This window comes from Eptesicus fuscus, chromosome 3 (assembly GCF_027574615.1).
Source record: "Eptesicus fuscus isolate TK198812 chromosome 3, DD_ASM_mEF_20220401, whole genome shotgun sequence".
Lineage (NCBI taxonomy): Eukaryota > Metazoa > Chordata > Mammalia > Chiroptera > Vespertilionidae > Eptesicus > Eptesicus fuscus.
Window position 1 is genome coordinate 85,678,941 of NC_072475.1, and position 26,712 is coordinate 85,705,652.

A 26,712-nucleotide genomic window follows, 5' to 3' on the forward strand; every position below is an offset into this window, starting at 1 on the left:
GGTCAAATGGGAGTTCCATTTTTAATTTTTTGAGGAAACTCCATACTATTTTTCATAATGTCTGCATCAGTCTGCACTGCCACCCGCAGTGTACTAGGGTTCCCTTTTCTCCACATCCTCACCAGCACTTGTCATTGGTTGATCTGTTGATGGTAGCCCTTCTGACAGATGTGATGTAATACCTCATTGTCATTTTAATTTTCATCTCTCTGATGATTTGTAGCTTTGAGCATTTTTTTCAAGGCCTTCTGGGAGTCCCCTTTGGAGAAGTGTCTATTTAGGTCCTTTGCCTTCAAGTTACTTTTTAAATGGTTCCAATGTTTATAAATAAAATGTACTCATAAATAATTCTGAAGGTTATAGATGAAGTCAACTTCAATCAACTGCCAAATAAATACTAAAAATATTACAAACTGATATTCTTTAATAAGAGGAAGAAGAAGAAAAAAAAAGGTAAAGATAAAAATTATGCACAACAAATACATATCTATCAACAAGTGATTCTAAAAATCAAGTGAATAAAAAAATCTCATGAACAGAATAAACTGGTGAATATAATAGAATCAGGGGCATAGAAAGGGAGTGGACTGACAATTCTCGGGGGGGAAAGGGGTGTTGGGGTGCGGGAAGAGACTGGATAATAATCATACACCTATGGATGAGGACAGTGTTGGGGGAGGTAAGGGCAGAGGATGGGATGGGAACCGGGTGGAGGGGAGCTATGGAGGGGAAAAAAGAGGAACAATTGTAATAATCTGAACAATAAAGATTTATTTAAAAAAATAAGAAAAATGGTTTTAAGTTATCCATTAATTTCTGACAGCTGGCTTTGAAATAAGACATAATCATACCATGTAAAAACTAAAAATTATAATGCGTACATTTTTATAGTCATTCACAATGTTATTGGACTAAATGGGTCTGTTTACCTGTGCACATAAAGCCCAATACGACACGAACAGGAGCTCGCAGTAAAGACAGTAAGGATGTATTTCAGGAAGTGGCCCATGCTCAAACACCTGGCCTCCAAGGGCTGGGTTATACAGGGGAAAATCAATAATCTTGTTGACTAAGGAAGTTCGTATTGCAGTCCGCATTAGATATTACCAGAAAGGAAGGGAGCAAACAGGACCAGCTCCGTGCTTTTCAGTCACCCCAGGAAGTAACTGGCACCGTTCCACCAGATTAAGGGGTGGGAGGGATGAAACCCGAAGGGAAGTGTCTTCCACTGAGAGCATGCACAGTGGGAGACAAGATGGCACGCGGGACAAGCGCATGTGGCATATGACTAAGTCGAACTATGCGACATGTGCAGTGAAAGCTAAAATGTCGACCATAAAGGAGGAGGGTTCTTGCCTGTGAAAATCTGGGTAAAAAGATTGGATAGGCCGGGCCAGTGTGGTTGAATGTCAACCTATGAACCAGGAGGTCACTGTTCACTTCCCGGTCAGAGCACATGTCCCAATTATGCCCCAATTGATGGATTATCTGTCTGGACTCAGTGGGACAAACGCAGGTGACCAGGGGGCAGCAATAACGGCCTCTCCCCTGGTGCTTCAATGTCTAGACAGCTGAGCCGAACCGGAACACATGACACACAAGACAGAACTAGTATGCAATCACACAGGGCTTATTTACCTATTCCTAGTGGGTCCTAGGCTCCAGCAAAGGCCACCCGGCGATGCGCACTGAAGGACGGACGATGAAAACAGAGACAGGCAGGCGGCCGCAGTTGGTTCAGGCTCACACAGCAGAGCAGTCAGGGGCTCGTCTCTCAGAGCGACGTGGAGTCCTCCTCTTATCCGGCAGGAGACGTGGACTGAAGAAGGTCCGGTGCTTGTATAGCTGGAAGCAAACAACTTGTGTCTTACCAGTGTGGGCCAGATGGTGTGCCTTATGCTAGGAGCGGGGCATTCACATCAAGATAGTGGGGCTTTCACCATGTTTATAACATTTGGGAAGTTACAGAGTATTGGGGTCTCCACACAGCAAACATTTCACACAATAATCATTTCACACATTAGAGGGGTTTTCTTACGACCATAACAATATAACAGCACATGCCTGGGTTGAGACTTGATCCCCAGTGTGGGATGTGCAGGAGGCAGCCAATTGATGATTATCTCTCATCATTGATGTTTCTAACTCCCTCTCCCTCTCCCTTCATCTCTGAAATCAATAAAAATACGTTTAAAAAAAAAAAAAAAAAGAAAGAAAAGATTGGAAAGGATAAGGGCATAAAACCCTGAAAAATCCAGGAAAAGTATTGGATAGAGGGAAAGGCACCAGCACAGGCCCAGGAAAAGCTAGGAAAGAGATTGGGTAGTTTCAAAGAAAGCCTGCTCTTTCCCCAATGCCCAAAATATATAGAAGTTGAACAAAGGCCTGTCTCCATGGCAGCTACACCATCCAGAGCACAAGTCCCCCTGATTGCAGCCTAGGCACCATCGAGTCTTGTCAGCAGACATGCAGGTGGGGAAATGAGGCACAGAGAGGTTAAGTAACTTGCCCGATGCCACACAGCTAAGAATTTTAATCAACCAGGAGCAGAGATTGAGCTGGACTACTAGAGCCTTAAGAAACAGGAATTTTGGGGGGTGAAAAAGACAGGTTTTAGGAAATTTGAGAAATTTTGGAAATTGAGGGGACCATGAAGAAAGTACGGGACTGCAGAGCAGCAGAGGGTATATTTCCATAGAATGGGGGAGCTGAAAAGCTGCCACAGGTACATTTCCCTAGAATGAGGGAGCTGGGAACAGCAAAAGGTCTATATTTACAAAATAAAGGGAAGGAAGCCCTTCATCCAGAAGGAGAAGAAGAAAGCCCAAAGGGAATAGAAAAACAATAAGGAAGGGGGGGGGGACCTCACATGTCCCACATGAGGTTCAACCTTTGAGCCCAGGAGTTATTATAGCAGTGATGGCGAACCTATGACACGTGTGTCAGCACTGACACGCGTAGCCATTTCTGATGACATGCGGCCACTGAGGCGGCCACATCCCGAAGATGAAACATTTGCTGCTCCTGAGGATGAAACATTTGCGAAATAATGTTTTTTCCTCAAAGTGACACACTACCCGAGTTATGCTCAGTTTTTTGGCGAAGTTTGACACACCAAGCTCAAAAGGTTGCCCATCACTGTACTATAGTAACCAGTCTAAGGGAATAGTGACCAATCAGAGGGGATATCAAGGCACCAGGATCTGGTCTGGTCACCCCTAACTGCCCTCCCCTGTAGGCCTGGTCACCCCCCAACTGCCCTCCCTTGCAGGCCTGGTCACCCTAACTGCCCTCCCCTGCCGGCCATCTTGTGGTCACCATATTTGACCACATAGGGGCAGCCTTTATAAGCCATAGGGAAAGGGAACCCAGTGGGACCCTTTCCCCCTCCCCACGTGGAAGTCCATTCTGTGGGACTCTTCCCCGTCCCCACGTGGGAGTCTGTACTTGTTCTTCAATAAATCTCCACCTTTGCTATACTACCCTCTGTCCATGGATTCATTCTTTGGCTCCGGTGGACAAAGAATCTGGGTTCCAGTCTAAATATTCTGTATCACTTAGGTTCTGGGGGTGATGGCACTGCAGACCTGGGTTCTGACCTTCCTGGGCCCAGTGGGCAGAAGTGAGGGCCTGTGGCCCCAGAAGCTGGACTTCTTCCTCAGAAAGATAGATCTGAACCACCTGGTCATGGATGAAACATCGGGCCTTGAAAGGAGTTTTTAGGGGTAAAATAGGCAGGTTTAGGAAATTTTAGGAATTAGGGGGGTCCATGGAAAAAGCACAGGACTAAGAGCTGAAGAAGGTACATTTCCACAGAATAAGGGAGCTGGATGAGGCCAGTTTGAATCAAAAGGAAAGAAAGGAGAAAAGGTCAGAGTAAAGAGATGATGTTTACAACAATACTTTTATATACATACTAGAGGCCCGGTGCACAAAATTTATGCACGGAGTTGGGGGGGAATGTCCCTTAGCCCAGCCTGCACCCTCTCCAATCTGGGACCCCTCAGACATCCCTTTCACAATCCAGGACTGCTGGCTCCCAACTGCTCGCCTGCCTGCCAGCCTGATCACCCCCTAACCACTCCCCTGCCAGCCTGATCGACACCTAACTGCTCCCCTTCCAGCCTGATTGCCCCCAACTGCCCTCCCCTGCCAGCCTGATTTCCCCCAACTGCTCTCCCCTGCAGACCTGGTCGCCCCTAACTGCCCTCCCCTGCAGGCCTGGTCTCCCCTAACTGCCCTCCCCTGCTGGCCTGGTCACCCCTAACTGTCCACCCCTTCAAACCTGGTCACCCCCAACTACCTCCCCTGCAGACCTGGTCCCCACCCCCCACAACTGCCCTCCCCTGCAGGCCTGGTCACCCCTAACTGCCCTCCCCTGCAGGCCTGGTCCCCCCCCCTGCCCAACTGCCCTCCCCTGCAGGCCTGATTGCCCCCAACTGCCCTCCCCTGCAGAGCTGGTTGCCCCTAACTGCCCTCCCCTGCAGGCCTGGTCACCCCTAACTGCCCTCCCCTGGTGGCCTGGTCACCCCTAACTGCCCGCCCCTTCAAACCTGGTCACCCCCAACTACCTCCCCTGCTGGTCTGGTCACCCCTAACTGCCCTCCCCTGCAGGCCTGGTCCCCCCCCACCCCCACAACTGCTGTCCCCTGCAGGCCTGGTCACCCCTAACTGCCCTCCCTTGCCAGCCTGGTCACCCCTAACTGCCCTCCCCTGTAGGCCTGGTCCCCCCCTAACTGCCCTCCCCTGCAGGCCTGGTCACCCTAACTGCCCTCCCCTGCCGGCCATCTTGTGGTCACCATATTTGACCACATAGGGGCAGACATCTTGGACCCCATGGTGGTGGCCATCTTTGACCACATGGAGGCGGCCATCTTGTGTGATGGTGTGAGGGTCAATTTGCATATTACCTCTTTATTGTATAGGATTTTATTTTATTTTTAATTCTATATTCTATTTAATGATTATTTTCTGAGAGTCTCTCATGTGTCAGGCACTAAGATAGGAACAGGGGGTATAATGAAGGATAAGAGGCTTTAACAACCCAATGTGACCAGAGCATCATCACTCTTTAAAACATAAATAAACTGTCAGAAAGATTAAGCAATTTGCCCAAATCACTGAAAGATAAATTGATAACTGAGCTAGAATTAGTATTTACTCTTTGAGACTATGATTTCATACCAACTACAAATATTCCTATTGGATCATTTGCTCTAATAATCTGATTATATATCTGTCAATTTAAGAAACATCCAGACCTGTAAAGAATTTCTATGAGTTTACTTGAGCCAAACTGATGCTGTATGCCAGGGAACAAGATTTCAAATTCTCAGTTTTTTCAGTTTCTTTTATGCATCTAAAGTTAAGGAGGGGACATAAGGAAGATTACGGGAAGGTGGAACAAAGAAAGGCCAGGATTGGATTATAAAATAGTTAAGATTATGTACTCCCTTGCCAGGAAGGGTCTAGAAAGGCGGTTCATGCATTAGAAGGAGGGGTCTGAAAAGAGTCATTTCATAGGTGTGTTCACCTGGATGCACAAAAACAATGGGCAGGGCATGCTTAAGGCAAAGATAAGCCTTTTACTAAGTTATATGCCTGGGGTAAGACTACCCACCTGGACCCCCAGTTAAGAATTTATGATCAGATCATCCTGGGAGGTTACTTTCCACAGAGCCCCTTTTTTTATCCACATATTTATGTTTTTCTCATCCACAACAAAATCAAAAGTAACACTGCTGACTGCAAAAAAAAAAAAAAAAAAAAAAAAATCTGCTTTTACTTGAAACCAAATTTTTATGTAGATTTGTGCCTCTAGTATAAAAACATTTTTTATACACAATCTCATGAACACAAATTCTCAATTCTAAATTGGCAAGCTTTGGTCTATGCCATGTTTGGGTACTTTGGGGAGAAAGTAATTGAAGGAAGAGAGACTTTTATCCCTGAACTAGATTTGTTAATCCAAAACTATTCTGGCGCTCATTACCTTTTCAGTGATTCACCAGCCTGTCGGTCTACTGTAGAAATAAAAGCTGCATTTATTTTTCTTTCTTTAATCTCCCCTTCTTAATTGCCATATTGACAAAAAAAGAAAAAAGGAAAATAAGAAAGAAACAGTTGTTTGCTTCCAAATTCTCTGGAGCACTAGCCAAATTAATCCTTTTGTTTGTGTTTCTCCAGTTCCAGAAACAAGTAGCTTGCAAAGTAGCAAGAGACTCCCTTAAGAGGCAACAAAAAGAAGATGCCTAGACATTAATCTTGACTGGGAGGGCCCTGCAGTCATTTGCATCTTACTTTGGAAACAGCCCTGAGGTTATGAGGAAAGGGGTGTGTGGGGGGTGGGGGGAGGGGGGACTGTAGAGGTAATAACTAGGGCTGGGTTAAGAAGTAAGCCTGCTTGGCTGTTCCCTAGGGTGTCAGTCTGTAAGAGAAAGCTGGTAAACACTGTTAATCTTTTCCTCTTAGATCATTTCGCCGTCTTTCTTTTCCTTTTTTTTTTAAATATATTTTATTGATTTTTTACAGAGAGGAAGGGAGAAGGATAGAGAGCTAGAAACATCGATGAGAGAGAAACATTGACCAGCTGTCTCCTGCACACCCCCCACCGGGGATGTGCCCGCAACCAATGTACATGCCCTTGACCGGAATCAAACCTGGGACCTTTCAGTCCCCAGGCCGATGCTCTATCCACTGAGCCAAACCGGTTTGGGCTCGCCTTCTTTCTTGATCTGTTATCAAGAAAGATAATACCTCTGGTCTGAGTGATGAATCAGGATCTATGTAAACTAATCTTGATGTCTCAAGTTTTTTTAAAGATACTTTCATTTCCAGCCTCCCTTGCAGCTACTGGTAAATTTTTGACCCAATTCTGTAAAATACTGTGAAAGAAATAAAATGTTAGAGTAGTGCTGCCTGGTGCTGTTACTGGAGAAGTCAGTGAGTACAATTTCCCCGACATTAGTGGAAGTGGAGTTCTTGTGATATCTTTAGAAAATGAATTTTCTAAGACTGGCACAGGAGAATGAATGGATTTTATTTGCATTGAATTATATCCCTTGGTATATAAAGTCCCATTGTCTGCAAACCAGTCCTGGAAAATGTACAGCTGGGGGCTCAGCAGAGCTGAAAGCAGGACCAGTGTCCGGAGTCTCTGCTTCATGGTGAAGTTGAGTCCAATGTAGCATCAGGCTAGATTCAGTCCATCAGTCCATTGTGTGGGTCCCACATGGCTGTGGGCCACATGGGCAAGTGCAAGGGAGTGCGCCCCCTGCACCTGGGGTCCCAGGAGTATAGGCAAGCAGGAGAGGCAAGAGAGCAAGAGAGAGGGAACTCCCTTTGTTCAAATCTTCCCACATTTGCAGTGGCCACACCTATTTTGGCCACTGACTTGTTCCCAGATGTGACTGACAGCTATGCATCTTCTTACATCACCCAGACTTTCCTAGGCATGCATCTATTGTCCAGCCCCTTCCCCCAGTGATCTGCAGGGAACAAACTCAACTTTCTGGCAAAGCCATATAAATGGCATGTCTATATTATTTAGTCTTCCCTTTATTTATTTCCTGTTATTTAATAACCAAGTTATAACAGTATCAGTACCACTTTTTCTTCTTTCTCATTTATGAAACTGTTGTGATGTTGTGCCCACACCAGAGGTGAGGAGAAAAGCATTCCAGAAGAGATGAGACATAAATGTTAGGTAGAAACTATCAAAGTGAAGAGGGTAGGGAGTAGGGGTCCAGGCAGAAAGAATACTCTACATAAATGCCCAGAGGCAAGAAACAGCATGGAAGCTTAAAGAAAATATAAGAAACTTAGTATGGCCAAATTATAAAGCATAACGCTGGGAATAGTAAAAACTAAATTGGAGAGATAGACAATGATCAGATCATGAAGGGCCCTGACACTGTTTATTTATGTTTTAAAAATATAAGGAGTTTCTATTTTTAAAAGAAAAAAATCAATGAGAGCTTCTGAAAGCTTTTAATTAGCATAGTGATAGGATTAGATTAAGACCTGAGAGGGGGAATATCTGGAACATTGTTAGGGGTCTGGGGAAACATTGAAATTACTATTATAATAATTTTGTTCAATGATGATGTTGTAGAAGACCGAATAAACCCAAGCGATGCTTAGAGAAATGGAGTTACACAGTTTTATTACACCGGCAGTCTCAGAGGAGTTGCCTCCAAAGTCTGAGCAAACCAATATGGTGGAAGCTCTTCTTTTATCCCCTTTGGTTTCTTTGTCCCCCAAATATGGATGGGGACTTCTGAACCTTTTGTGGGCTTTGCAAAAAACCCCGTGGGTTGGAATAGGGGTCTTGAGGTCATATCTAAGGGCTTGGCCTGGCACCAGCGCTGATAACCCCCTCCGGGGATTGTGTATTGTTCATGGTTTATGGTCTCTGTAAAATGTGAGCATTTAGGTAACAGGTCTTGCAAGACCAGATTGTGGAGAAAGGGGCAGTGACTTAATTATAGGTTATCAAGAATGTACATTAGGTTACTGGCACAGGTTCAGATTGCTAGTCCCCCCAGACATCAGGGTTACATTGGAATTAGCCTTTTAGCCTTCTCAATAACAGTAGTAATGGAGAGAATTGGATGGAATGTACAAATAGTTAGAAAGCAAAATAAATAGAAGTCTGACAGTGAATAAATGTAGAGGAAAAGACAAAAATTAGGATTACCTCCCAGTTGCTTCTTCCGGCAACTGTGTAGATGTAAGTGATGTCAATCCCTGCAAGGGGAAAGGCAGGGTGAAGACCAGGTTCAAGGGGAATTTGAAGTTTTGTGAACCATCCAAGGAGAGATAGAAACCTGAGACAATGGAGTGAGAGTGGAATGGACACAAGCATGTAGGCCAGGATAGGTTTAATGAATTTTTGGACAATAGGAAGAGTTTTGGTGTGACTAAAGCAGAAATGTGGAAGAATCCTGAAACAGCCCACTTTACTGCACCTGAAACACATTCAGAGAAACAAGGCAGATTCTTGGACTCCACCATTAGGAGATTTCTCCCGAGGATGCAAGGCCTAGGATCAAAAATCTGCATATTTAATAGGAATCCTATTCTAATCATTATTAAGCATGCAAATGAACTAAGAATCATACTTGGAGAAATACTGATTTAAGAGGGAAGACAAAGACATGGAAAAACTTAGAGAGATAGAAAGAGAATCAAAATAGTGTGATGTAAGGAAAGGGTAGGGGCATTTTAGAAATCGGAGTCAATCAGCAGTACTAAAATTAGAACAGAGCTATGTTGAATTTTGTTTTAGTAATCTAAGCAAGATCGAAAACACTGTCAAATGCAAGGGTTGGAGCCCCAAATAAAAGAAAGAAGAGTTGGATGTTTTCTTGTATGTTTTTCTGACATTTAGTTGCCACTCACTAGTTACTAATAAATATTTAAAGTCCTTTTTTTTTTCAAATATCCTATTATTTTTTTCTCATAAACTGTTTTTAAATTTTACTGAAAATACTTCAAGTTTTTCCCTTTAATTATAAAATTAAGAATCACAAATATCAAAACTGAAAGGGAATAAAGAGTGGCAGAATATGCCACCCTAAAATATGCCTCTTTGAAATTGAATTATTTTGAGCTGATTATTTTGAGAAACGGCAGACACAGGAGGAACTCTGAAAATAAAGTAGAAGTTACTAGTTTATAAGGAAAATTTACATTGATTAAGGGTGTAAGGGTGTGTGTGTGTTACATGCTGTTGGATTGGCTCTGCCTCCTGGTGACCCTATGAATGAGTGATGTTCAAAATGTTCTGTTAACAGCCCTGCTCAGCCCCTGCAGACTCGTGCCTGTGGCTTTTATGAAGTCAATCCATCTCATATTTGATCTTCCTCTTTTCCTGTACCTTCTATTTTTCCCAGCATCATTGTCTTTTCCAAAGAATCCTGCCTTCTCATTAGTTCCCGAAGTAGGAAATCTTCAATTTTGTCCAAGAAGAAAAGCATGATTCACTAGAAACTCGTATAAATGGAAAAGGCACCCATTTAAATCTATATAACAAAACTTACACTGTTTACCATACTTTTCCTGGTCATCTCCCTATAACTTGCCTCCTTCACACCCTTCCCCCTTTTGTCTTTAACTAAACATGGTATTTAAGCCTGAATCCTAAACCACATCTGAGAGTTACTCATTTTTCCCTGGGTTATCGCCCATGTATACAAGCTATACCTGTTAATAAATTTCTGTTTGTTTTCTCTTGTTAGTCTGCCTTTTTTTTTACAGGGACACCAGGCCAAGAACTAAGGAAAATTATTTTTTCTTTCCCTACAAAATGCAGGATTGATATTACAGATAAATAGCAGAAAATTATATATTCTACTAGAGGCCCGGTGCACGAAATTCGTGCACGGAGGGGGGTTGTCCCTCAGCCCAGCCTGTACCCTCTCCAATCTCGGACCCCTCAAAGGATGTCTGACTGCCCGTTTAGGCCCGATCCCGGGCAGTCGGACATCCCTCTCATAATCCAGGACTGCTGGCTCCCAACTGCTTGCCTGCCTGCCTTCCTGATTGCCCCTAACTGCTTCTGCCTGCCAGCCTGATCACCCCCTAACCACTCCCATGCCAGCCTGTTTGCCCCCAACTTCCCTCCTCTGCTGGCCTGGTCACCCCTAACTGCCCTCTCCTGCAGGGTTGATCACCTCCAACTGCCCTTCCTTGCAGGCCTGATCCCTCTCAACTGCCCTCCCTTGCAAGCATGGTCCCTCTCAACTGCCCTCCCTTGCAGGCAGGGTGCCTCCCAACTGCCCTCCCTTGCAGGCCAGGTGCCTCCCAACTGCCCTCTCCTGCTGGCCATCTTGTGGTGGCCATCTTGTGTCCACATGGGGGCAGGATCTTTGACCACATGGGGGCAGCTATATTGTGTGTTGCAGTGATGATCAATCTGCATAGTTTTCTTTTATTAGATAGGATAGAGGCCTTGTACAGGGGTGGGGGCCAGCTGGTTTGCCCTGAAGGGTGTCCCTGATCAGGGTGGGGTTCCCTGGGGGCATGGGGCGGCCTGAGCGAGGAGCCTGTGGTGGTTTACAGGCCGGCCACGCCCCCTGGGATGCAAGCGGAGGCCCTGGTATCTGGAATTTATTTTCCTTCTACAATTGAAACTTTGTAGCCTGGAGCAGAGCCAAGCCTGGGGCTCCCTCCGAGGCCCGAATCCATTAGTGTTGGGGTTATAATTGAAACTTTGTTGCCTTAAGCAGGTGGGCCCGGCCAGGGTGTGCAGAAAGCTTTGCTACCCCTGTTGCCGGCGGCAACCCTGGCCTGCTCTCTCAAGCTCCATTCTGCCGCCATTTGTTTGAATTTGTTTACCTTCTATAATTGAAACTTTGTAGCTTGAGTGGAGGCTTAGGCCTGCAACGGCTCGCAGAAAGCTTGGCTTCCTGTTACCTAGGGAACCTTGCTCTCTGTGACTGTAGCCATCTTGGTTTGGGTTAATTTGCATACTCGCTCTGATTGGATGGGGGGTGTGGCTTGTGGGCATGGCTTCTGAGTGTGTCGGAGGTGTGGTCAATTTGCATATTTGTCTATTATTAGATTAGATTACTGAGAAAAAGGTACATAATTGGCATAGGGCATGTGAAGCAGGAATTTGGGGGCAACATAGGCAGGCTTAGGGATTTTTTTTAATTGGGGTCCATGGGAAAAAACACAGAGCCACCGACTGGGAGAAGGTCATTTCCATAACACAAGAAAGCCTGGTGCAGTTACATCTCCATAACACAAGGGAGGCAGCAACAGGTATATTTCCATAAGACAAGGGAACTGGAAGTAACCAAGAAAGGTCTATATTTACAAAATAAAGAGAAGGAAGCCCTTCATTCATTCATTCAGAAGAAGAAAGCCCAAAGGGAATAGGAAAATAATAAGGAAGGAGCGGGGAGACCCTCACATGTGCCATGTGAGGTTCAACCTTTGAGCCCAGGAGTTACTATAGTAACCAGTCTAAGGGAATAGTAACCAATCAGAGGGGATGTCAAGGCACCAGGATCTGCAGCCTTTATAAGCCATAGGGAAAGGGAACCCAGTGGGACTCTTTCCCCTCCCTACATGGGAGTCCATTCTGTGGGACTCTTCCCCCTCCCCATGTGGGAGACTATACTTGTTCTTCAATAAATCTTCACCTTTGCTATACCACTTTCTGTCCGTGAATTCATTCTTCGATTCCGGCGGACAAAGAATCCGGGTTCTAGTCCAAAAATTTGGTATCACATGCAAACTGATTATTTGATTAATTTTGATAAACAGATGAGGTACTTTAAATTTGACCTCTGATTATAAAACAAAAATATTTTGCTTGTGGGAGAAAAGAATCCAAGGACATATAAGAATAACAAAATCAAAATCTAGTCTCAATAGACTCATATTCATGAAGTAAAGTCCATAAACTAAGGCATTAATATCCTATGATATATCATATGAGGATAAAAAGAAGCTATAAAGAAAATTATGAGACTTTCTACTTGGAAATAAACTAAGAAGGTACACAGAAAGTCAAACTTTTAAAAAGCAAATCTTGCTGAAACCGGTTTGGCTCAGTGGATAGAGCGTCAGCCTGCGGACTGAAGGGTCCCGGGCTCGATTCCAGTCTAGGGCACGTACCTTGGTTGCAGGCACATTCCCAATGAGGGGTGTGCAGGAGGCAGCTGATCGATGTTTCTAACTCTCTATCCCTCTCCCTTCCTCTCTGTAAAAAATCAATAAAATATATATTTTTTTAAAAAGCAAATCTTTTTACTTATGAAACAAAACATCTAATAATGATGCATTAAAAAAAGTGACAGGAAGGGGGGGAAGTGACAGAAAGGAGTTGTAAAATACAGTCCATTTGTATTAGAGATTAATTAATTTAAATCAAGTATATATAGATGCTAAATTCTGATACATGAAAGATAAAAGTAAAATTACACAAGTTCCCTTTGTGCAAGTGAGCCCAATAATAATACCCCCCAGCATCTTCTCACTTTAGGAAGAAAAAAAGTAAGGAAAGAAGGACAGAATGAGTAAGGAAGAAAGGATATTCTTCTAAGGTTGTCATGTAGTCTGAAGCTCTACAATTTGCTTTTTCACCACAAAATTCAATTTCTAAATTTACAAACATAATTGTCTTTGAAAGATGTTGTCAATTGTTTTTAAATTTTGTATTATTATTTTAAATTTTCAATATTAGCACTATTACAGATGTTGCCCATTTTCTTCCCATATGCCCATCTCCACCCACCTCCACCTCCACCTCCCTTGTCCTTCACCACACTTGTAGCCAGGCCAATTTAGTGCACACAAGTGTTCTTCATCATTATTTTACCATGCTACATAAGTTCTAGTAAGAAATATACTTTTAATGTCATTCAGTTTTATGATTAATTTGAGTGCATTTTATACTCTACTTCCAATTAATGTATGGTTGTTCCTGGGCCTGTCTTATAGCAAACACTTGTCCTTTTGTCAACTTTTCTTTAAATGCCAATCCGCTAGAAGCTTCCATTATTTGGCTGGCAAAAAATGGCAGGTTACCATGAGTTGACACCCCTTGTTTCATGACTCTAACACAACAGGGTCATTCAGATTGGAATGATATTACAACAGCAATTGTTCTGGTCTCTCCCTTGTTATAGTCATTATCTTTGGTCATTTTATTTAAATGCATCATTTAGTTTGACAGCAAATTATATGACGGAATAAAAGGGACCTTGGGTGGGGGGGTGAAAAAACATTCCCAGGTAAAACTGATTTAACATCAAATAACTTCAAGGTTAACTCGGCACAATGAGTTGCTAACTTTACCAAGAAGAATGCTGGCATAGCTAAATTGGGCCATTTAACCTTGTGGGTTAAAGAAAGAAAGGACTAGGCTGCTGCAGCCTTTAGGACCTGTGTATAGGAAACGCAAAAATTATTTAGAAAAGAAAAAAACAACTAGGTCATCTACAAAAATGTATTTCAAACATAGAAAATAGGGTCAAGTAGTGGTTAGGATTTTTAACTTATTCTAAATTTAAGAAAATAGGCTTTGAAGCTAACATTAATTTTTATCTATTTCCATTTTCTTTCCTTTAAAATTGGAGAAATGTAAATTTTAAAAACAAAGAAAGAAAAATATCACACATAACATATAAACATGTATTCCTCACCAACTCACCTATTATGTTGACACAAATCCACAGTTTAAATTCTAAAAGCCAAAATTACCACTAAGTTCTTCCATCAGGAATTTATTCCTTGGCATTAACAAGCCACTGTTTTCAAAATATCTGGGAGACTTGTCCTGGCTGGTGTGGCGCAGTTGGGCATCATCCTATGCATCAAAGGTTACTGGTTCAATTCCTGGTCAGTGTACATGCCCAGGTTGCAGGTTCAATACCCAGTAGGGGGCATGCAGGAGGCAGCCAATTGATGTTGCACTCTTACATCAATGTTTCTCTCTTCTCCCTTCCTCTCTCTCTAAAAATCAATAAACTATTCTTTAAAAAAAATATATCTGAAAGATTTAAGATATTCCTAACTATCACTACATTCATATTTCAGTGTAAATGAATGAAGTGTTTCCACAGTCTTGTGGACAAAAAGGAAGGACAACCGGGAAGAAATGACACAAGATATCAATAAAACAGCCTTAGTGAGACTGATACCTTAGCAAGATGGAAATAGGGCTGCCAACAGACTTGGAAGTAGAATCTACACTAATAAAAGAGAAATATGCAAATTGACCGTACCTCCATGACACCCACCAGCCAATCAGGAGTGAGCATGCAAATTAACCCAACAAAGATGGTGGGTTAATTTGCATATGCAGGGGTAGAGCGGCCAGGTGGGGTGGGATGCCTGCTATGGGGGAAGGTGGGGGCAGAGGGAGCTACAGGAGCAGTGCTCTGGCCAGGAGTGAGGACTTGCAGGCTCCCGGGCGGCCGGGAGCAAAGCCAGAGGAAGGAATGCCTTTTCTTGCACAAATCTTCATGCAACGGGCCTCTAGTGAAAGAATAAAAAATAAAACAAAACAGATATTTTATAGATTTGCCTAGAGGTTTCATAAACTTGGGTTCTAATAACTTCTTTATGTGTTTGATACTTGTACTATCAAAGGTGCTAGTAAATCTGCACTGAGTCTGTTGAGGTTCTCGAAACCACTATGTGTCTGAAATATACCTGAGAATGCCCCATTGAGCCATTTAAGAACATGTGAAAGAATTGGCATAGACCAGTGGTCAGCAAACTGCGGCTCGCGAGCCACATGCGGCTCGCAAGCTGCGGTTTGCTGCTCTGTTGACTAATGAGTTTGCTGACCACTGGGATAGGGGCTTAATCACAAGGAACAATAACAACCTGTAATTATTGGAATCGAGAGTCTAGGTCAGTGGTCGGCAAACTCATTAGTCAACAGAGCCGCAGTTTGCAGATCACTGGTATGGACCATAATTCTTTGCTAATCCTAATTTTTATCTAATCTAATTATATTTTGTGAATTAAAAAATTCAGCGATCTCTTGGGGTTAATTCAGTCTCTTTCAGGTTACGCCTCAGTTTTTCAGACTCCTCTCTTTCTCCTTAGGCTAATTGCTAAGATGGCATATTGCAAGAGTGTGCAAACTTTATCTGTAAATGGCCGGACAGTTTATTTTAGGTTTTATTTGCCATATAGTCTTTATTGCAACTACTCAACTATGCCACTGTAGCAAGAAAGCAACCATAGACAAGATGTAAATAAATGAGTATGGCAGTGTTCTAATCAAACTTTATTTATGGATACTTTATGTGAAATTTGATTTTCATATCATATTCAAGTGTTACAAAATATTCTGATTTTTTTCAACCATTCTTACAGAACATGCAACAGGCAATATTGGCCCATGGGCTACCATTTGCTGACCCCTGGTATATTGCAGCTTCGATGACATTGAGAACTGTGGGAGGGAGGATCTCTAGCCTCAGTCTCACCATTGGGTGTGTCAGCTGGTGTTCACTTACCCAGTGTTAGCCTGTTCTATGGCTCTAGCCTTGTGATCTTTTTTCTTAATTTTTTTTTATTTTTTAAATTTCTTTATTGATTAAGGTGTCACATATTTGTCCTCATCCCCCCATTCCCATCCCCCACCCTTCCCCACGGATGCCCCCACCCCCCTGTTGTCCTTAACCATTGGTTAGGCTCGTATGCATGCACACAAGTCCTTTGGTTGATCTCTCCCCCCTACCCCCACCCTCCCCTACCCTCCCTCTGAGGCCCGACAGTCTGATCGATGCCTCCTTGTTTCTGGGTCTGTTCTTGTTCATCAGTCTATGTTGTTCATCATTTCCCCTAGATGAGTGAGATCATGTGTTACTAGAAATATACTTATAAGAACCGAATGTGAGACGAGCAATAGTAGTTATGCTGACAGGCAAATGAATCAGTCTGTAGTGAGTTTCTTTCTGGACCAACAGTTCTTTTGAGACCCAATTTCAATGTCCACCAGTGCCTTGTGATCTTAAATTTCTCAGCTTGTCCTGATATCTTGCCCATCCAAGTAGATTCAGCTTTCACTCTGCTCCCTGATTTTGAACACCCCTCTGAGTTACTGCCACATCTTTCATCTTAACAGTAGGTTCATCTGTGGCCCTTAAGCCAGTGACCATGCACTCTGGAGCTAAAGCAGCATGCACATGTCAGCAAGAACTTCTCTCCATCAGACTGCACCACCACCATATCGACTGTGCTGAGCTGCTACCTGTTGGCCAGAGGAGCCCTGGAACATCGGTTTCCTGTGGAAAGGCCACAGCCCTCGGCCCTTAGTTTTCCTACCTCCATGTGCAGTGAACTTCTTCCCCACTCTGGGGCTTTGAAGCATTGGAAGGTATATTTCAAATTCCATTACTTTTCTCCCCAACATCAAACTCTCCTCTCAGAGAGATCATTGTCCTTCTTTCCTTCCCTGATGCCATAATGGTGAACATAAAAAATCAGTTTATCCATAAAAAAAATAATTCAGCAAAGTATTAAAAATATCACTCCCTTAATATGTAGCTGTTCCATGGATAGAAATGAGGATGGTGAAAATTCTAGTTTAAAAGAACAACAACACAATAGCATAAACAAAGAACAAAGAAAACAGAAGTTTGTCTACAAAAACACAGCTTTTATTCAAAAGCATAATGCTTATTTTATTATTTGGTCCAGAAACCATTCTAGGATAAAGAGGAGGCAAAAAACCTTTATGTTAATTACTAATAGAGTTTTTCCTGATCGCATTGTACTCAGAAAGTATATTTTATCATATGCAAACTCGCATTACAGAAGCATTTTTAACACTGGGTTTTGTAATGAAATAGAACAAAATCCATGTATAGAAATTTTGTTAGTGGCATAGTTTTATTTCACGTGGCCATGAATTAGTGAAACTAAAAAGAATCTGGTAATAATTTAGTAAATACACATTTATTTACTAAATGGTCTCTCAACAAATATTTATGGAGTACTTACCATATGTCAAGAACTACTGTAGGGCCAGACATCATGTGGTGAACAAAACACTGTCAAGCAGGAGACAAACAATAAACAAGATAAATAAGTAAAATATATATGTGAATAAATGATGTTCTCTAAGAATTTATAAAACAGAGAAAATCCCTATGAAATATGAAGGTCGGCACTGAAATTTTAGAGAATGGCAATGGAAGTTTTACTAAAAATATGACTTTTGAATAAAATTCTGAAGGAAGTGAGGGAGCTAACTATCTATACATATAAAAGGCTAAGCGACTGTCTGACCTTTTGACTGACCAGATGGTAGCTATGACACACACTGACCACCAGGGGACAGATGCTATATGCAGGAGCTGCTGAGCTGCGATGACTTGTGTTTCTCCCAGAACCAGAGAGGAGGGAGCCCGATTCCAGGGTGAGTCACCTGAGAATCACCCTCTCGCAATCCGGACCCCTCAGGGGATGTCAGAGAGCCAGTTGCAACCCGATCCCTGCAGGCCAAGCCAAGGGACCCCACTGGTGCACAAATCCATGCACCGGGCCTCTAGTGTCAATATACATAATAGAAAGAACATTCTAAGCTATGAGAGCAGCTAGTACAGAGGACTTGTCTTTAAAATATATCAGATATGTGTGAGAAAGGACAAGGAAGCCAGAGTAGCTGAGGTCCTAAAAGGGAGAAATGAAGGTTGAGAGGTCATATGAAAACACATCACATCAAAGGAGTTATAGTGAGGATTTGGGGTTTTACTCTGAATTAGAAAGCCATGAAAAATTTTAGTGCAGAGTGACCTTATCTGATTATAATTTAAAAGGGTAACTCCAGCTACTGTGTTGATAATAGGCTATAGGAAGACAAGGTTAGAAACAGAGGCCAGCTGGGAGACTGAATTCAGGCAGGAGATGCTGGGGGCTTTGGTTTGTGTGATATCAGTAGATGTGGTAAGAATGGTCAGAGTTTGGATATATTTGAAGATAAAGTCAAATACATTTTCCTATGGATTTGGAAGTGAGGTTCAAGAGTAAAAAAAAAAGGATTTCACCTTTGATTTTGGACTGAGAAACTAGAAATAGAAGATTCTCCTGTATTGAGATAGCAGCAAACTGCTGGAGGAGCCAGCTTGGGGGAGTATATCAGGAGCTCAGTTTTAGACATGACAATTTTTAGAAGCTTATTAGACATCATGGTGCACAGGTCAGGGGCAATTAGAGCTAAGGAGAGAAATGTGGGCCAGGTATATAAATATGTGAATCATCAGTAGACACAATGGAAATTATAGCCTGGAAACTAAATAAGATCAAGGAAGGAGAAACCAGCAAAAGAAACTGAGTAGTAGTGAACAATGTAGGAAGAAGGCTAGGTAAGGTGCTGGAAACCAAATGAAGACAGTACTTCAAGAAGTGGAGAGGTATCAGATGTTGAGACTGGGTATCTAGGTGCAGAAGTCATTAGGACCTTCATGTTTGCATCTTTTTCATTCCATCGATGGATTAGCTGAGTTTAATTGTAGCTGATTATGTCTGATGACACACTGAATGAGTGTAAATACCTGAGCAACAAGCTCAGTATAGTGGATGAGTGAATCTTCTAAGAAACTTTGCTACTAGGAATGTTTTGGTTTAAGCCATTTAATACCATTAAACACATATTTATGAAGGCCCTACTATTTTCAAGATGTCTGGAAATAAAAAAGAGATGCAACCACTATCCTTCAGAAACTCACTTTCTAATAAAATTTATTAAAGCTGACACACAAATAACTTAAACATAAAATGTAATGGGTATGAATCTCATTCTACAAAACTCAGGTGGGCAAAAAGTGAAGATTTGTTTATTTTTCTATAATTTAACTTAACTTTGTATTTTGTGTTCCTATTTGATCAAGTGTTGAAAATAAAATCTTCTTCAAGTCAGGACCATTTTCTTTTATTCCAGAGGTTTTGTCATAAACTGAGGGTTCTTAGGTCATGCCTCAATGTTAGTGAATGAAGAGATGGAATTGCTACTTACTCATGAGCTCTTCTTGACTGCATTCTCATCTAGCACATGAGCATGTTCCCATCTAATCCTCAGTCACTGACTAATGCAGATTACCTCTGCATTTTCTCATGCTCCCTCCTCTAGGAACTCTCCAGGTCAGGCTCTCTCTCTCTCTCTTTCTCTCTCTCTCTCTCTCTCTCTCTCTCTCTCTGTGACTTATGCAGTCTCTCAGAAGCACAGGAAACAACCAACTTCCCTCCCTCGCCTCCATAAGTTATGAGAAATCTGTGAGGCTGCTCAAGTCTCTCTCATCTCAGACATGCCACATGAACCTGCCTTTCGCTTCCACATGATGCTGAGAACAAGGGGTGATCTAGATCTCAGGACTTGTTTGGCTTCTCAGTAGGAAAGAGGAAATAGATTTTGCTCTGAGATCTGGCATCGGTCAATGCCTCCCAGTTTCAAGCAAGGGTGGAGAGAGAGAATAAGGGACCCACCATACATATACTTTCTTGCTTATCCTGATTATCCCTTCTTTCTTAGTAGATTTCATAGAATCACTAAGTATAGAAAAATACTGATTCCATCTATCATGGCCTTCCAGTTCCATTGTTTGACTTTTTAATAAACTTTGGAAGGTCCAGAGGCCTTTCTCCCAATGAGGAGTTCAAAGGTTCTTTCTAATGTCCCTTCGAAAGTTTTTTCTCTCTCTTCAGTTCTGATATTGGTTATATCCATTCCCTGAAAGATTAATGTGAAACATGTAGCTGCCTTTTCTAGTACAAAAGGCCATACACTATAAAGAATTATAGTTAAAATCTCAAAGTATTATCCTACTACATTTTCCAATTAGTAAATATTTATATCCTTGAAAAAAAAATTTTTTTTAAATTTCAAAGCTCCCTGCATGCCAAGAAGGTGGGAACCTCACTTGAATTTGTTTCTCTAGAATCTTACTTCCTATATGCAAACTGACCAGCTTTCTGCAGGACCGTAGTTGTTCCAGTGACTCCCCGCTCTGGTTTTCTCCTGTGACTCTGCATGTCCATCTCAGCTTCCACATAACCAGTGGTAAACAGGTTCTCTTTATAGATTTACTCCACCTGCAAGGCAAAAATAAGGTATTGGTGAAGCTCTTAAATGCTCTTCTTCAGTTCCTCCTGCAGGACTGAGGTCTAATCTCCCACATTTATTGGGGATTAAAAGGCTTCTCTAATTGACTAGCAGAAATGATTTTACAGGTGTGAAGAATCTAGATAAAACTTTACTTCTAGAGTTGGTACTGTAAGTTTTCCACGTCTTAGCTTTTTTACTAAAAATAAAAGAGCAGAGTAACAGAAAATTAAACTGGATTAAAGTAGCTAAAATAATATACTCTGAAAATCTATTTTGTTAATAGAAAAATGTCTTCTAGGAGGTCATATCGATCTTTATTTTATTTTCTATGTCTGAAAATTATTCAAATCTAAGATTATGAAACTTGAAAAATTTGTATTCCAATTAATCTGAACATTTTCTTTTATTTAGTCCTAGAAACCCATATAATGTTATTTATTAGCTGTCAGCAGCTCTAATGCCAGCTTATTAGAGGACCTGACTCTGTGCCTGCTGATAGTTATTGTGAAGGCTGAAAGGTTAACAAGAACGGGCTGCTACCAACCGCCTTGCCAGGTGTTTTTCCCTGCAGTTAATGGACTTGAGCCAATTGAAATTATCACTCTAGAAACCAGTCACAGACACTCTTAAACTTTGCATGGAAACATTGGTAGAAAAAAATAGCTGGGATTTGTATTGTTTCTTTTCACCATCATCACTTTTGGAACAATCAAAATACAGTATAGTTAATCTTCTATTTTAAAATGAAGGCTTGACAAATATAAAAAGAAAGAAACTTTTGAAAATAATATGAACGCATGACATGTTCCGTTCAATTAATAATAGTCCCTTCAATGAAACAATGTCTTATAAAATCTCACACACTGTTTTGGAGGCGTGTGATTATGGGCTACACAGGTATTAACATGTCTAAGTTTATTTAATTGCTGGGTTTATAAATCTGAACAATTGTAATGAAATAATCAGAATCAACCATATGGAATCAGAGCCAGTCACCACAGGTATGTGACACATGCATGCTGTGTGGGGGGACTGAATATGTATTTATCCAATCTAAAACAGAACAGATGGCAAAGCAAACAGGTAAGCACTTGCTTTATCTTCCAGATATTGTGGTTCACTGAAGGTCTCTATTTACTTTGGGAGCTCCAGAACATCTGTAAAAATCAAATGAAAGACAAACAGAGGTGACTTAGACTTGAATGAAGTATGAAACTTTAGAGCTCTCATGCTGTCAGATAAAGAGAGAGGGATTCTCATTCTCTGCCAATTCTTAGGAATAAAATAGAATTTTAGGTAGCAGTGTTTGAAATTAAAGACTTAGCTGAAGAAAATACAAAGGATGGAAATGCTCTAGTTGTATAAAATGCAAAATTAAACAAGTTCTGGTAGGAACATGAGTAAGAAGAATAGAAGTGGACTGTATGTAATAGAAGCAGAAACTGCTCATGCCCACCCTAATATCAATGTGCTCATCTAGTACCAAGATCTTAGTTTCTAAATACCATTCTCTACAGACAGGAAGTAGAGTTCCTTGGAGAAATGGCTGAGGCAAGTAAAATCAGTGGTTAGAGTAAATATTCTTGTAGTGTCAGAAAGCAAGAAACACTCAATGGGAATGTAACAAAACATATAAGGGCAAGTTTAAAGACCCAACAGGCCAAATTTGAGACATTTAGAATATTTTTTCTAAAGAAAATAAAAATTTATTATATTTTTTAAAGATCCAATAAAATGTATGAGGGGTGGAAGGGAGGAAAAGCCCTCGAGGGATGTCCAACTGCCCGGTGGGATCAGGCCTAAACGGGCAGTCGGACATCCCTCTCACAATCCAGGACTGCTGGCTCCCAAACGCTCGCCTGCCTGCCTGCCTGATTGCCCCTAACTGCTTCTGCCTGCCAGCCTGATCACCCCCTAACCACTCCCCTGCCAGCCTGATTGATGCCTAACTGCTCCCCTGCCAGCCCGATAGCCCCTAACTGCCCTCCCCTGCAGGCCTGGGTCCCCCCCACTGTTCTCCCCTGCAGGCCTGATCCCCCCCAACTGCCCTCCCCTGCAGGCCTGGGTCCCCACCACTGTTCTCCCCTGCAGGCCTGATCCCCCCCAACTGCCCTCCCCTGCAGGTCTGGGTCCCCCCCAACTTCCCTCCTTTGCCAGCCTGATTGCCCCTAACTGCCCTCTCCTACAGGCCTGGTTGCCCCTAACTGTCTTCCCCTGCAGGCCTGGTTGCCCCCAACTGCCCTTCCCTGCTGGCCTGGTCACACCTAACTGCCCTCCCTTGCCAGCCTGGTTGCCCCTAACTGCCCTCCCCTGCAGGTCTGGGTCCCCCCAAACTGCCCTCCCTGCAGTCCTGGTCCACCCCAACTGCCCTCCCCTGCAGGCCTGATCCCCCCAACTGCCCTCCCCTGCAGGCCTGGTCCCCCAACTGCCCTCTCCTGCAGGCCTGGTAACCCCCAACTTCCTTCCTCTGCCTGCTTGGTCACCCCTAACTGCCCTCCCCTGCAGGCTTGATCGTCCCCCAACTGCCCTCCCTTGCAGGCCTGGTCCCTCCCAAGTGCCCTTCCCTGCTGGCCTGATCGCCCCCAACTGCCCTCCCTTGCAGGCCTGGTCCCTCCCAACTGCCCTCCCCTGCTGGCCATCTTGTAGAGGCCATCTTGTGTCCACATGGGGGCAGCCATCTTTGACCACATGGGGGCAGCCATCTTGTGTGTTGGAGTGATGGTCAATCTGCATATTACACTTTTATTAGATAGGATAGAGGCCTGGTGCATGGGTGGGGGCCAGCTGGTTTGCCCTGAAGGGTGTCGCAGATCAGGGTGGGGGTTCCCTTGGGGCGTGGGGTGGCCTGGGCAAGGGGCCTGTGGTGGTTTGCAGGCTGGCCACACCCCCCGGTGACCCAATCGGAGGCCCTGGTATCTGGGGTTTATTTATCTTCTACAATTGAAACTCTGTAGCCTGGAGTGGAGCCAAGCCTTCTGCTTGCTCCATGTCAGCAGCCATTTCTCTTGGGATTTATGTATCCTCTATAATTGAAACTTTGTAGCCTTAAGCGGAGGCCTGGGCCTGCCAGGGTGTGTGAAAGCTTGGCTTCCTCCATTGGCAGGGGCAACCCTAGCCTCCTGCTCTTTCCAGCTCCGTGACTGCCGCCATTTCTATTTAGATTTATGTATCTTCTATCATTGAAACTTTGTAGCCTTGAGTGGAGGCCTAGGCAGGCAAGGGCAGGCAGAAAGCTTGGCTTCCTCCATTGCTGGGGAAACCCAAGCCTCCCTCCTGCTCTCTGTGGCCATAGCCATCTTGGTTGGGTTTATTTGAATATTTGCTCCTGATTGGCTGGTGGGTGTGGCTGGTGGGCATGGCTGGTGGGTGTAGCAGAGTGATGGTTAATTTGCATATTACTCTTTTATTAGATAGGACTAGAGGCCCGGTGCACAAAATTCGTGCACTGGGGAGGGTGTCCCTCAGCCCAGCTTGCACCCTCTCTAATATGGGACCCCTCGGGGGATGTCCAACTGCATGTTTAGGCCCGATCCCTGTGGAATCGGGCCTAAACCTGCAGTTGGACATCCCTCTCACAATCCAGGACCGCTGGCTCCTAACCGCTCACCTACCTGCTGATTGCCCCCTAACTGCTCCCTTGCTGGCCTGATTGCCTCCTAACTGCTCCTCTGCAGGCCTGATTGCCCCCAAATACCCTCCCCTGCTGGCCTGATCACCCCCAAGGTTTTTATTAGTATAGATATGACCCTGACAGAAAATTTTACTAACCCTGCTTTACAATAAGGGCTTGACGATTGAATCATTAGGACCAGACACCAAGATTTCCTTTCTTTGAATAGTGGAGGGAATACTTATGTTGTCTTTAAGTTGCCCGGAAATTAAAATTAGATAATGACTTAGAAAAGTATAAAAGCACCATATAAAGACAACTGTCTTTTTAATGAAGTGGTAAAATGAAAAACACTTTTTATTCTCCCCTTCTTTCCTTTACAGCTTTTATTTAAACTTTGAAATTTAAAAAATTTTCACTCCAATTTTCATTTCTTTACATTCAACATTATTTTGTATTGGTTTCAGGTTTTATATTAGTTACAGAATAGTGGTTAGACAATCATATACTTTACAAAGTGTTCCCCGATATTTCTAGTACCCACCTGGCATCATACCATCATTACAACACTACTGACTATATTCCCTATTTAAGTGACAATGGGTTTACAGGTTCCTTTCAGTCTTTCTTTTGTGTTGCTCGTCCTTCCTTTTCTTTCTCACTTCTTCCCTCATTTTCTTTATATAGTATCTCAATTGGCCAACAAAGCTCAGTGAAGGCACTGGGACACGCTTAATCCATTTTACAGACCAGGAAACTAAGGCCAATTCCAGTTGGCTGTGGAACTTGACTCAGCACACAGGAAGCCCTCAGAGCCATGCTCTTTGCGCTTCCTAAGGGGCAGCGGCCCAGCAAACAGAACAAACCTTCCAGTCAGGCTTCTGAGCCTCTTTCTCAAGCACCTCTTCATTGCGGATGCTCCACATTCTTTCCTCTCCCCCCATTCTTTACTGCCCCCCCTTCTCCGAAGCAGGTGGAAGGCTTCCCACTCACTGCCTAGGCATGCTCTGCCATGGGGCAGGATGTCCCGAGCTTGCTTTTGGGTCAAGGCAGGAGCAGGAGTCACTGCCTCTGAAGTGTGAAGGCCGCCTGAGCATGGCCGGTTAGCACTGGGAGCTTCTCTGAATCACATCAGTCAGTCCAGTACCCTGCAGTGCAGCACCCCTCCACTGAGGTGGCACCACCCCTCAACCCCCACCTCAGGGGTGAGGGTCCTTGCCCCTCTGCCAGGAGTCCTTCCATGCCCCTTGATCCCTGGCTGGGCCCACCCATGTCTTGGGGGCACTGCAGAACCTCTGTCTCTCTGCAGATGAGGCAGATCCCTGCCCTAGGTCTCCGCAAAGCTATGAATCTGTGGCCAGAGGCCTGGTCTGGGTCTCAGCAACCACATGCCTGCAATGTTCCCAGGGACCCCCGGGAGCGGCTGGCTGGGCCCGGCCACGCCCCCCCAGGTTGAGGATCTCCCCAGGGACCCGGGAGCGGCTAGGCAGCCCGGCCATGCCCCCCCAGGTTGACGATCTCCCCAGGGACCCCCGGGAGCAGCTGGGAGGCCTGGCCACACCCCCCTTTTTGCCGATCTCCCCAGGGACCCCCGGGAGAGGCTGGGCGGGCCTGGCCACACACCCCCAGGTTGCTGATCTCCCCAGGGACCCCCGGGAGCGGCTGGATGGGCCCGGCCACTCCCCCCAAGGTTGATGATCTCCCCAGGGACCCCCGGGAGTGCTGGGCGGCCTGGCCACGCCCCCTGTTTTGCCAATCTCCCCAGGGACCCCCGGGAGAGGCTGGATGGGCCCAGCCATGCCCCCCCAGGTTGCCGATCTCCCCAGGGACCCCCTGAAGCGGCTGGGCAGCCCGGCCTTGCCTCCCTGGGGCGGCGATCTTCCCAGCGACCCCCAGAACTAAGAGGACTGGGCGCCGGCATCTTGATCTTCTCAATGGCCAGATAGGCCACCCGGAGTCCCGCCCCCAGGCCTCCCACCGGCCCAATCCTGGGCGTAGTGAAGGTGCGGTCAATTTGAATGTTTCTCTATTATAAGGTAGGATATTCCTTCTATTGTTCTTTTAACTTTTTGTAGGATTTCACTTATTCTTTAATTTTGAAAAACTAATGCTCATCTCTAAGTAGCTTCATTAAGTTGTCCAGGAAACACTCTGCTCTAATATCCCAAACAGATAAAAATCCCTTGGCTGCTATATCAGCATATCTTCTGCAAGTTCCCACTGGCACATCATGCTACTTGGTCATCACAGGCCACCGCCAATGGGCAGAATGAAACACAGTGTAAATAATATCAGATCAGAGAGTTTCATTACAAGTCAAGTCACATTTGGCTTTCTTTGAGGGCATGGCAGTAGGTGGCTCTATAACCCTTATTCGGTACAAGAAACTATATAAAATATCTTAATATTTGATGGTGGTCAATTGGTTAAAATTGATCGTAGATTTCCCTAACATACACAGTAATTTCTGAATAAAACAACATTTTTTTAAAACAACAAACAAAAAACCTTGTTTAAACCAAAC